Below are 11,642 nucleotides of genomic sequence, written 5' to 3' on the forward strand. Positions count from 1 at the left end.
CAGTTGTATAGGACTTTGGTTCAGCCACATTTGGAGTACTGTGTACAGTTCTGGTCGCCACATTACAAAAAGGATGTGGATGCTTTTGAGAGGGTGCAGAGGAGGTTCACCAGGATGTTGCCTGGTATGGAGGGTGCTAGCTATGAAGAGAGGTTGAGTAGATTAGGATTATTTTCATTAGAAAGACGGAGATTGAGGGGGAACCTGATTGAGGTCTACAAAATCATGAGGGGTATGGACAGGGTGGATAGCAAAAAGCTTTTTCCCCCAGAGTGGGGGACTCAATTACTAGGGGTCATGAGTTCAAAGTGAGAGGAGGAAAGTTTAAGGGAGATATGTGTGGAAAGTTCTTTACACAGAGGGTGGTGGGTGCCTGGAACGCGTTGCCAGCGGAGGTGGTAGGCGCAGACACGTTAGCGTCTTTTAAGATATATTTGGACAGGTACATGGATGGGCAGGGAGCAAATCGGCACAGACCGTTAGAAAATAGATGACAGGTTAGACAGAGGATCTTGATCGGTGCAGGCTTGGAGGGCCGAAGGGCCTGTTCCTGTGCTGTAGGTTTCTTTGTTTCTTTGTTCTTTGTACACACCACATACATGGCAGATACTCATGTGACTCAGCCAATGTTGTCTCTCTTGCATGCTGCAGGCAGGAATGCCCTGAGGCATGGTATTTTGGTGAGACCATGCAGACGCTATGACAGTGGATGAATGGTCATCCTGCAGCAATTGGCAGACAGGCATGTTCCATCCCAGTGGGGGAAAATGTTAGCGGCCAAAGGCATTCAGCCTCCGGCCTTTGAGTAAACCTCCTGCAAGCCAGCCTTTGAGATACACAACAAGCAGAATCGCTGAGCAGAAGCTGATAGCCAAGGTCCGTACCCATGAAAACAGTCTCAATCGGGATCTTGGGTTCATGGCGTATGGCCCACCACACTATTCTGTATTGGTAACATCTTCCTCACTGTCCTGCTTTGACACCACCACCTTGATAACTTGTTATGATCTCTCCACCTTAATTAGTTTGTACAGTTCTGGCTTACTTGTTACTTTGGTCAGACCCTTGGCATGTGGCTCTTAGATCTTTCATGTTATTCCAGCATCAGAGATGATGGGAACTGCAGATGCTGGAGAATTCCAAGATAATAAAATGTGAAGCTGGATGAACACAGCAGGCCAAGCAGCATCTCAGGAGCACAAAAGCTGACGTTTCGGGCCTAGACCCTTCATCAGAGAGGGGGATGGGGAGAGGGAACTGGAATAAATAGGGAGAGAGGGGGAGGCGGACCGAAGATGGAGAGTAAAGAAGATAGGTGGAGAGAGTATAGGTGGGGAAGTAGGGAGGGGATAGGTCAGTCCAGGGAAGACGGACAGGTCAAGGAGGTGGGATGAGGTTAGTAGGTAGATGGGGGTGCGGCTTGGGGTGGGAGGAAGGGATGGGTGAGAGGAAGAACCGGTTAGGGAGGCAGAGACAGGTTGGATTGGTTTTGGGATGCAGTTGGTTGGGGGGAGGAGCTGGGCTGGTTGTGTAGTGCAGTGGGGGGAGGGGACGTACTGGGCTGGTTTAGGGATGCTGTAGGGGAAGGGGAGATTTTGAAACTGGTGAAGTCCACATTGATACCATATGGCTGCAGGGTTCCCAGGCGGAATATGAGTTGCTGTTCCTGCAACCTTCGGGTGGCATCATTGTGGCAGTGCAGGAGGCCCATGATGGACATGTCATCTAGAGAATGGGAGGGGGAGTGGAAATGGTTTGCGACTGGGAGGTGCTGTTGTTTGTTGCGAACTGAGCGGAGGTGTTCTGCAAAGCGGTCCCCAAGCCTCCGCTTGGTTTCCCCAATGTAGAGGAAGCCGCACCGGGTACAGTGGATGCAGTATACCACATTGGCAGATGTGCAGGTGAACCTCTGCTTAATGTGGAATGTCATCTTAGGGCCTGGGATGGGGTGAGGGAGGAGGTGTGGGGGCAAGTGTAGCATTTCCTGCGGTTGTAGGGGAAGGTGCCGGGTGTGGTGGGGTTGGAGGGCAGTGTGGAGCGAACGAGGGAGTCACGGAGAGAGTGGTCTCTCCGGAAAGCAGACAGGGGTGGGGATGGAAAAATGTCTTGGGTGGTGGGGTCGGATTGTAAATGGCGGAAGTGTCGGAGGATAATGCGTTGTATCCGGAGGTTGGTAGGGAGGTGTGTGAGAACGAGGGAGATCCTCTTGGGCCGGTTGTGGTGGGGGCGGGGTGTGAGGGATGTGTTGCGGGAAATACGGGAGACGCGGTCAAGGGCGGTCTCGATCACTGTGGGGGGAAAGTTGCGGTCCTTAAAGAACTTGGACATCTGGGATGTGCGGGAGTGGAATGTCTTATCGTGGGAGCAGATGCGGCGGAGGCGGAGGAATTGGGAATAGGGGATGGAATTTTTGCAGGAGGGTGGGTGCGAGGAGGTGTATTCTAGGCAGCTGTGGGAGTCGGTGGGCTTGAAATGGACATCAGTTACAAGCTGGTTGCCTGATATGGAGACTGAGAGGTCCAGGAAAGTGAGGGATGTGTTGGAGATGGCCCAGGTGAACTGAAGGTTGGGGTGGAAGGTGTTGGTGAAGTGGATGAACTGTTCGAGCTCCTCTGGGGAGCAAGAGGCAGCGCCGATACAGTCATCAATGTACCGGAGGAAGAGGTGGGGTTTGGGGCCTGTGTAGGTGCGGAAGAGGGACTGTTCCACGTAACCTACAAAGAGGCAGGCATAGCTGGGGCCCATGCAGGTGCCCATGGCCACCCCCTTAGTCTGTAGGAAGTGGGAGGAGTCAAAAGAGAAGTTGTTGAGTGTGAGGACGAGTTCAGCTAGGCGGATGAGAGTGTCGGTGGAGGGGGACTGGTCGGGCCTGCGGGACAGGAAGAAGCGGAGGGCCTTGAGGCCATCTCCATGCGGAATGCAGGTGTACAGGGACTGGACGTCCATGGTGAATATGAGGTGTTGGGGGCCAGGGAATTGGAAGTCCTGGAGGAGGTGGAGGGCGTGGGTGGTGTCACGGACATAGGTGGGGAGTTCCTGGACCAAAGGGGAGAAAATGGAGTCCAGATAGGTGGAGATGAGTTCGGTGGGGCAGGAGCAGGCTGAGACGATGGGTCGACCAGGGCAGGCAGGTTTGTGGATTTTGGGAAGGAGATAGAAACGGGCCATGCGGGGTTGGGGAACAATGAGGTTGGAGGCTGTGGGTGGGAGGTCCCCTGAGGTGATGAGGTCGTGAATGGTGTTGGAGATGATGGTTTGGTGCTTGGGTGTGGGGTCATGATCGAGGAGGCGGTAGGAGGTGGTGTCGGAGAGTTGGCGTCTGGCCTCGGCGATGTAGAGGTCAGTGCGCCATATTACCACTGCGCCACCCTTGTCTGCGGGTTTGATGGTGAGGTTGGGGTTGGAGCGGAGGGAGCGGAGGGCTGCCCGTTCTGCGGGGGAGAGGTTGGAGTGGGTGAGAGGGGTGGAGAGGTTGAGGCGGTTAATGTCTCGACGGCAGTTGGAGATGAAGAGGTCGAGGGAGGGTAGGAGGCCTGGGGATGGTGTCCAGGAGGACGACTTGTGTTGGAAGCGGGTGAAGGGGTCAGTGGAGGGAGGGTTAGGTTCCCGGTTGAAGAAGTAGGCATGGAGGCGAAGACGGCGGAAAAACTGCTCTATGTCCAACCGTGACTGGTATTCGTTGATGTGTGGTTGTAGGGGGACAAAGGTGAGCCCCTTACTGAGGATTATTCCAGCAGTTTGGTTTGTCTCCAGTACCACCTTATTTTTCATTTGTTGTAATTATCTCTCTGCCTCATTTAATTATCTCTTCATTTGTCATTCAGCTGTTGACGCTCCTTTAACACCATTTGTATGATCTATTGATCTCTCTCCCTGTAAATTCTGTTCCTGGGTGCTCTCCTCATTTCACCTGATGAAGGGGCAACACTCTAAAAGCTTGTGATTTCGGACGAATCAGTTGGACTATAACCTGGTGTCATGGGATCTTGCCCACCCCAGTCCAACACCGGCATCTCCATATCATATCAATATCCTGGGAGCCGCCATTGTCCAGCAACTGAACTGGGACAGTCATGCAAACACAGTGGCTATAAGAGCAGGCCATAAGCTGGGAATACTGGGGTGAGTAACTCACCTTCTGACCTCTCAAAGCCTGTCTGCCATCTCCAAGGCACAAGTCTGGAGTGTGATGGGATACTCCCCACTTGCCTGGATGAGTGCAGCTCCAACAACACTCAAGAAGCCTGACACCATCCAGGACAAAGCAGCCGCTTGACTGGCACCACATCCAGAAACATCCCACTCCCTCCACCACCGACACTAAGTGACAGCAGCGTGTACTATCTACAAGATGCACTGCAGAAATTCACCAAAGATCCTCAGGCAGCACTTTCCAAACCCACAACCACTTCCATCTAGAAGGACAAGGGTAGCAGATACATAGGAACACCACCCCCTGCAAGTTCCCCTCCAAGACACTCACCATCCTGACTTGGAAATATATCGCCGTTCCTTCACGGTCACTGGGTCAAACTCCTGAAATTCCCTCCTAATAGCATTGTGGGTCAACCCACAGCAGGAGGGCTGCTGCGGTTCGAGAAGGCAGCTCACCACCACCTTCTCAAGGGGCAACTAGGGACAGGGCAATGAATGCTGGGCCCAGCCAGCGACACCCACGTCACTTATACAATCACCTATTACTGTCGTTAAAATCCCCACCATCAACATCCTGGGGATGGCTTTTGACTGGAAACTGAGTTGGACCATCCACATAACTACAGTGACAATAAGGGCAGGTCAGATACAAGGGAGGCAGTGATGTAATCCTAAGGGAATTGGACAAGTTTATTCAGAGACCCAGGACAATGCTGTATGGAATAAAAATGGAAAGGACTGTGGATGCTGTAACGTTGTATGGATATGGATTCAAATCCCACTATGCCAGATGGTGGAGTTTACAATTCCAAAATCTGGGATTTAAAATGGCTCTTCCAGCAATTGTGGCTATTAAGCTTGTCATTCCAAAAACGAAAATCCACCGGACTCGAAACATTAACTGATTTTTTCCCTTCACAGATGCTGCCAGGCCTGCTGAGCTCGTCCAGAAACTTCTGTTTTTGAAAGCCCCATGCAAGTCTGGTCTACATGTGACTCCAGGCCCAGAGCTATGTGATTGACTCTGAACTACCCTCTGAGGTGGTCTGGTACTCACTCGGTTCGAGGGCAATTAAGAACTGGCTGGCCTGGCCAACCACAGTCCGGGAGAGAATGAAGCAAACGGAAGGTTAGATGTTTGATCTTTGAAGTGGACATGTTTGGGAGGCTGAGCGTTATCAGAGATGTTGTCAAGTTTGAATATAAGGCATTATGTAATGGACATAACATTGGGTAAATAGTGAAATAGCTGAGTGACTGATCTGTGGTCTGTGAGAGCGAATCATTAATGTTTTCGGAAGATGCCTACCAGGAATGCTTTAGATTGATTAAGTGTAATCCTTTTCAATAACTTTTCATTGCTTTCCATCTCTCTCTCTCCCACTGACATATTGATCACCCTCATTCGCACTATTCTGTTTACATTGCTGCTTCTGTCAGCATTTGTCTCCCAGACAAATGGACATCTCTGTCTCCAGCTCCTTATTGCCACCTAGAGAGGAACAGGGCTGACGTATTCTCTCCAGTACTCATCAGGGCAAATGCTAGAATGCCAAATTCCGAACAATTTATACTTGTGAGAAGGAGTCATTTTGTCCAGGACCGTGCTGTGGGCCTTGTTTTCTCGCCCAGAAGGTGGAAGTTGGGGTGGGGAGCGTGTGTTAAAAATTTTTGAGGCAGTTTCTTGCTGGCAGGGGGATTGACGGCAATCAGGGTAGGAGGGTGTGTGAATGGGAAAGTGGAATTCAAAATGCGAACAAATCAGATTCGAAGGGCTCAGATATAACAGGAACTGCAGATGCTGGAGAATCTGAGATAACACGGTGTGGAGCTGGATGAACACAGCAGGCCAAGCAGCATCAGAGGAGCAGGAAGACTGATGTTTCGGGCCTAGACCCTCCTTCAGAAAAAGATCCGAAGGGCTGAAGGGCCTATATCCCTTCCTAGTTTGTGATCATTTGGGAAGCCCGAGTGGAAAAGAACATGGTCTATTGTTGAACAACAGAGCAAGGCCACTACTCATATTGTGTTCATAGTCTCATGCTGGGGACAGACCCATCCCTCAGTGTGTTTTATCTTTCTCACCCAGCAGCGTTATTACACATGTGCGAGTGACCTACCCACCAGCAAAATTACCATGACTTGGTTTCCTTTGTAAACTACTGACCACCACCGGTCATCACCCCTGCGGCCAGTTAAATATTTACATGTGGAGGCCATGGCTGGCAACGCCGGGTCTGCTTTAGAAAGGGCCTCATAAGGCTTTCACAAGGAGATTGATGAGTGATTTCCACATTACTGGGACGATCGCATCCCTCCCCCTCCCTCCTGTGGCCATGGAGCCGTGTCACTCCTACCTCCATCCCATTCCTGTTGCCCACCCCACCCCGGGATCTGGTCGGATCTTGTGTAATAAACGGGAGAGCGTCTCGTCTGTGAAGATTTTTGAAGAGGTGTCGCAGGTGGATGGTGTGAGTGTTGAAACAGTTGTCTCTGTACAGTGTTCCTGCAGGAGGTGTTGGTGTGTTTGCAGTTTTCTTGCAATCCTTTCCCTCCATTTGACCACAGACAATGCTACTCCCAATTTTGTTCCAAGATAACCCCCAGAACCCCTGGAGAACCATCACTGAAGTTCTTTGCATAGACCATGTCTTCCTCTCATAATTTAGGAGACCTGGGAAAAGGTTTGAGTTTGTAATGTTGCCTTAAGTTGAATTCCTCTTTATGGAGCGAGGGTATAATCCATCCTTGCTAACTCTGTACTTGAGGTATGTTACCATGCTCATCCGGAACCCCCATTTCCCCTTTCTTAGCTGGATATCGGCCTCAGAAGAACGCAGTAAGACCTCCTCCAGACTGTCCACATGTTCCCTTGTAGTAGCCCCTGAGATTAAGACATCATCCAGCTAGACTGCTCTTTGTAACGTGATAAAAACCAAAAGAACTGTGATTGTTGTAAATCAGGGGGGAAAACAGAAGTTGTTGGAAAAGCTCAGCAGGTCTGGCAGCACCTGTGGAGAGAAAGCAGAGTTAACATTTCGGGTCCTGTGACCCTTCCTCAGATCTGGACCCTGAAAACAAAGTTGACTCTCATTTTTTTCCTTCTCAGATGCTGCCAGGCCTGCTGAGCTTTACCAGCAGTTTCTGTTCTTGTTCCCTTGTAAGATGGTGCAAAAGAAAGATGCATCAATGGGCCAGTGAGTGGACGCATACCACCTGTTGAACCATTTCAGTGCGTGGGGTAATGTCCTCAACATTTCTGTGGTGGGTGTCTACCAGAGGATGGTGTTCAAGTCCATTTCTTTGCCGACCACCTTGCTGGGGCGATGGGCCCATGTCAGCAGTTGATTGGGTCAGGCGCATCTCCTACACTCATTATCCTGCCAGCTGCTTGTGGGCATCTCAAGGTCCGTGAACTGTACCAGCTGGAGAAAGTGAAAGCAAGTGTATCAGCATGCACAGTCGACCCAGTGACGTTCTCAATAGGCTACCATTCCTCTCTATGGTTACTCTGTGCAGTTAGCAATGTCACTCTTGCCTTAGGATCGCACAGTAATCATATTTAACTTTAGCTGAAATTCTGGCAAGCAAAGAAAGTTACCCTGCTCATCATTTATATTGTTTAAACTGGGAGAATCATAGAAGCTCTACTGTGTGGAAGCAGGCCATTCTGCCCGTCGAGTCCACACTGACCTTCTGAAGGCCATCCCACCCAGGCCCACCCTGTAACCCTGCACTCCCCATGGCTAATCCACCCGGGCTGCATATCCCTGCGTGCTACAGGAAATTTAGTACAGCCAATCCACCCTAACCTGCACATCTATGGATTGTGGGAGGACATTGGAGCACCTGAAGGAAACCCACGCAGACACGGGGAGAATGTGTGATGTGCACAGAGACAGTCGCCCGAGGATGGAATAAAAATCCAAATCCCAGGCTCTGTGAGGCAGCAGTGCTAGCCAGGGGGCCACCACTGCATAACCTATGGGTCATTCAGGACAGGACAGCTCAGTCCTGTGCGATTATGGAAGTCAGGGGCATTTCTGGTGTCCAGGGAAACAAAGTGCACAGGAAGTGAACCCAGCTACTCAAATCCATGTTTTGGATCTGGACTGTGACTGGAGTCACTTTGTAAAATAAGTTAGACTGAGCTCTTCATGGATAGCCGATAAAAAGAGGTGGTCCCAGCACAACGTTAGTGTACGTGGGCAGAAGGAGAATGGGTGATCCCCAGACAGAGTGAAAGCACAAACCAGATAGTGCAGGGACCTGAGATAATGGGAACTGCAGATGCTGGAGAAGCCAAGATAATAAAGTGTGAAGCTGGATGAACACAGCAGGCCAAGCAGCATCTCAGGAGCACAAAAGCTGACGTTTTGGGCCTAGACCCTTCATCAGAGAGGGGGATGCGGAGAGGGTTCTGAAATAAATAGGGAGAGAGGGGGAGGCGGACCGAAGATGAATAGAGGAGAAGATAGGTGGAGAGGGGAGTATGGGTGGGGAGGTAGGGAGGGGATAGGTCAGTCCGGGGAGGACGGACAGGTCAAGGAGGTGGGATGAGGTTAGTAGGTGGGAAATGGAGGTGCGGCTTTAGGTGGGAGGAGGGGATAGGTGAGAGGAAGAACAGGTTAGGGAGGCAGGGATGAGCTGGGCTGGTTTGGGGATGCAGTGGGGGGAGGAGAGGTTTTGAAGCTGGTGAAGTCCACATTGATACCATTGGGCTGCAGGGTTCCCAGGCGGAATATGAGTTGCTGTTCCTGCAACCTTCGGGTGGCATCATTGTGGCACTGCAGGAGGCCCATGATGGACATGTCATCCAGAGAATGGGAGGGGGAGTGGAAATGGTTTGCGACTGGGAGGTGCAGTTGTTTATTGCGAACCGAGTGGAGGTGTTCTGCAAAGCGGTCCCTAAGCTTCAGCTTGGTTTTCTCAATGTAGAGGAAGCCACAACGGGTACAGTGGATACAGTATACCACATTGGCAGATGTGCAGGCGAACATCTGCTTAATATAGAACATAGAACATGGAACAGTACCGCACAGAACAGGCCCTTCAGCCCACAATGTTGTGCCGACCATTGATACTCATGTATGCACCCTCAAATTTCTGTGACCATATACATGTCCAGCAGTCTCTTAAATGACCCCAATGACCTTGCTTCCACAACTGCTGCTGGCAACACATTCCATGCTCTCACAACTCTCTGCGTAAAGAACCTGCCTCTGACATCCCCTCTATACTTTCCACCAACCAGCTTAAAACTATGACCCCTCGTGCTAGCCATTTCTGCCCTGGGAAATAGTCTCTGGCTATCAACTCTATCTATGTCTCTCATTATCTTGTATACCTCAATTAGGTCGCCTCTCCTCCTCCTTTTTTCCAATGAAAAGAGACCGAGCTCAGTCAACCTCTCTTCATAAGATAAGCCCTCCAGTCCAGGCAGCATCCTGGTAAACCTCCTCTGAACCCTCTCCAAAGCATCCACATCTTTCCTATAATAGGGCGCCCAGAACTGGACGCAGTATTCCAAGTGCGGTCTAACCAAAGTTTTATAGAGCTGCAACAAGATCTCACGACTCTTAAACTCAATCCCCCTGTTAATGAAAGCCAAAACACCATATGCTTTCTTAACAACCCTGTCCACTTGGGTGGCCATTTTAAGGGATCTATGTATCTGCACACCAAGATCCCTCTGTTCCTCCACGCTGCCAAGAGTCCTATCCTTAATCCTGTACTCAGTTTTCAAACTCGACCTTCCAAAATGCATCATCTCGCATTTATCCAGGTTGAACTCCATCTGCCACCTCTCAGCCCATCTCTGCATCCTGTCAATGTCCCGCTGCAGCCTACAACAGCCCTCTACACTGTCAACGACACCTCCACCCTTAGTGTCGTCTGCAAACTTGCTGACCCATCCTTCAATCCCCTCATCCAAGTCATTAATAAAAATGACAAACAGTAGAGGCCCAAGGACAGAGCCCTGTGGAATCCCACTCACCACTGACTTCCAGGCAGAATATTTTCCTTCTACTACCACTCGCTGTCTTCTGTTGGCCAGCCAATTCTGTATCCAAGCAGCTAAATTCCCCTGTATCCCATTCCTCCTGACCTTCTGAATGAGCCTACCATGGGGAACCTTATCAAATGCCTTATGGAAAGTCATCTTTGGGCCTGGGATGGAGGTGAGGGGGGGGTGGTGTGGGTTGCAGGGGAAGGTGCCGGGTGTGGTGGGGTTGGAGGGGTGTGTGGAGTGGACAAGGGAGTCCCGGAGAGAGTTGTCTCTGTGGAAGGCAGACAAGGATGGGGATGGAAAAATGTCTTGGGGTCGGATTGTAGATGGCGGAAGTGTCGGAGGAAGATGCGTTGTATCCGGAGGTTGGTGGGGTGGTATGTGAGGACTAGGGGGATTCTCTTAGGGCGGTTATTGCGGGGGTGGGGTGTGAGGGATGTGTGGCGGGAAATGCAGGAGACACGGTCGAGGGCGTTCTCAACCACTGCAGGGGGAAAGTTGCAGTCCTTGAAGAACACGGACATCTGGGATGTGCGGGAGTGTAATGCCTCATCCTGAAGGAATTGGGAATAGGGGATGGAATTTTTGCAGGTGGGTGGGTGGGTGGAGGTGTATTCTAGGTAGCTGTGGGAGTCGGTGGGCTTGAAATGGACATCAGTTTCTAGCTGGTTGCCTGAGATGGAGACTGAGGGGTCCAGGAAGTTGAGGGATGTGCTGGAGATGGTCCAGGTGAACTTGAGGTTGGGGTGGAAGGTGTTGGTGAAGAGGATGAACTGTTCGAGCTCCTGTTGGGAGCAAGAGGTGGCGCCGATACAGTCATCAATGTAACGGAGGAAGAGGTGGGGTTTGGGGCCTGTCCTTGGGTTCATCTCCCTCTGCAACAGGTTTTCCATTTTGGATACTGCTGGCGGAGTTGGATTCTCAGGGAAATGCAGCGAGTGACAAGTCCATGAGGCCAGGATCAGCAGTTCAATAGGGGAGAAAACAGAGACCAAAAGCCCTAGCAGTAGGCAAGGTGTTGGCTTAGTGGTATTATCACAGTGCTCTTAATCTAGAGACCAAGGCGATACTATGGAGACTTGGGATCAAATCCTGCCATGGCAGAGGGTGAAATTTGAATCCAATAAATGTCTGGGATAAAGATGACCATGAGTCCATTATTGACTGTTTGGAAAACCCATCTGATTCACTAGTGTCCTTTTTTGGAAGGGTAATGCCATCTTTACCTGGTCTGGTCTACATGTGACTCCAGGCCCACAGCAAACTGCCCTCTTTATTGACCATGTCATTAGGGTAATGGACACTAAATGGAGGGGTTGTTTTATAATCAGAGAATGAGGGGTGATCTCGTTGAGACATTATAAAGGGGGTTGACAGGGTAAATGCTGATTCCCCTCATGGGAGAGTCTGGGACCAAGGGGCATAGTCTCAGAAGAAAGGGGCACCAATTTAAGACTGAGATGAGGAGGAATTTCTT

Source organism: Stegostoma tigrinum, chromosome 7 (genome assembly GCF_030684315.1).
Source record: "Stegostoma tigrinum isolate sSteTig4 chromosome 7, sSteTig4.hap1, whole genome shotgun sequence".
NCBI classification, from domain to species: domain Eukaryota; kingdom Metazoa; phylum Chordata; class Chondrichthyes; order Orectolobiformes; family Stegostomatidae; genus Stegostoma; species Stegostoma tigrinum.